Genomic DNA, 2,084 nt, shown 5'->3' on the forward strand with positions numbered 1-2,084 from the left:
ATGACTTCATACCCGTGGCAGATTCATTTTGATATATGGCAAAACCAATACAATATTGTAAAGTTAAAAAATAAAAATTAAAAAAAATAAAATAATTTCCACCCAAGACAGGCGGGTCATGGTGGAGAGGTCTGACAGAATGTGGTCCACTGGAGAAGGGAATGGCAAACCACTTCACTATTCTTGCCTTGAGAACCCCATGAACAGTATGAAAAGGCAAAAAGATAGGACACTTAAAGATGAACTCCCCAGGTCGGTAGGTGCCCAATATGCTACTGGAGATCAGTTGAGAAATAACTCCAGAAAGAATGAAGGGATTGAGCGAAAGCAAAAACACCAGCCAGTTGCAGATGGGACTGGTGATAGAAGCAAGATTTGATGCTGTAAAGAGCAATATTGCATAGGAACCTGGAATGGTAGGTCCAAGAATCAAGGCAAACTGGAAGTGGTCAAACAGGAGATGGCAAGAGTGAACATTGACATTCTAGGAATCAGCAAACTAAAACGGACTGGAATGGGTGAATTTAACTCAGATTACCAGTATATCTACTACTGTGGATAGGAATCCCTTAAAGAAATGGAGTAGTCATCATAGTCAACAAAAGAGTCTGAAATGCAGTACTTGGGTGCAATCTCAAAAACAATAGAATGATATCTCTTTGTTTCCAAGGCAAACAATTCAATATCATGGTGATCCAAGTCTATGTCCTGAACAGTAATGCTGAAGAAGCTGAAGTTTAACAGTTCTATGAAGATCTACAAGACCTTCTAGAACTAACACCCAAAAAAGATGTACTTTTCATTAAAGGGGACTGGGATGAAAAAGTAGGAAGTCAAGAAACACCTGATGTAACAGGCAAATTTGGTCTTGGAATATGGAATGAAGCAGGGCAAAGGCTAATTTTTGCCAAGAGAACACACTGGTCATAGTAAACACCATCTTCCAACAACACAAAAGAAGACTCTACACATGGACATCACCAGATGGCCAACACTGAAATCAGATTGATTATATTCTTTGCAGCCAAAGATGGAGAAGCTGTATACAGTCAGCAAAAACAAGGCCAGGAGCTGACTGTAGCTCAGATCATGAAAACTCCTTAATGCCAAATTCAGACTGAAATTGAAGAAAGTGGAGAAAACCACTAGACCATTCAGATATGACCTACATCAAATCCTTTATGACTATACAGTGGAAGTGAAAAATAGCTTTAAGGGATTAGATCTGATAGACAGTGCCTGATGAACTATGGACTGAGGCTCGTGACATTGTACAGGAGACAGGGATCAAGACCATCCCCGAGAAAAATAAATGCAAAAAAGCAAAATGGCTGTCTGCAGAGGCCTTACAAATAGCTGTGAAAACAAGGGAAGTGAAAAGCAAAGGAGAAAAGGAGAGAGATACCGATTTGAATGCAGAGTTCCAAAGAATAGCAAAGAGATATAAGAAAGCCTTCCTCAGTGATCAATGCAAAGAAATAGAGGAAAACAACAGAATGGGAAAGACTAGAGATCTCTTCAAAACGCTAGAGATTCCAAGGGAGCATTTAATGCAAATATGGGCTCAATAAAGGACAGAAATGGTAGGGACCTAACAGAAGCTAGATATTAAAAAGAGATGGCAAGAATACACAGAAGAATTGTACAAAAAAGATCTTCAAGACCCAGATAATCACGATGGTGTGATCATTCACCTAGAGCCAGACATTCCGGAATGTGAAGTCAAGTGGGCCTTAGGAAGCATCACTACGAACAAAGCTAGTGGAGGTGATGGAATTCCAGTTGAGCTATTCCAAATCCTAAAAGATGATGCTATGAAAGTGCTACACTCAATATGCTAGCAAATTTGGAAAACTCAGCAGTGACCATAGGACTTGAAAAGGTCAGTTTTCATTCCAGTCTCAAAGAAAGGCAATGCCAAAGAATACTCAAACTACTGTACAATTGCACTCATCTCACACACTAGTAAAGTGATGCTTAAAATTCTCCAAGCCAGGCTTCAGCAATATGTGAACCATGAACTTCCAGATGTTCAAGCTGATTTTAGAAAAGGCAGAGGAACCAGAGATCAAATTGCCAACATC

Source organism: Bos javanicus, chromosome 15 (assembly GCF_032452875.1).
Source record: "Bos javanicus breed banteng chromosome 15, ARS-OSU_banteng_1.0, whole genome shotgun sequence".
Taxonomy (NCBI): Eukaryota; Metazoa; Chordata; class Mammalia; order Artiodactyla; family Bovidae; genus Bos; species Bos javanicus.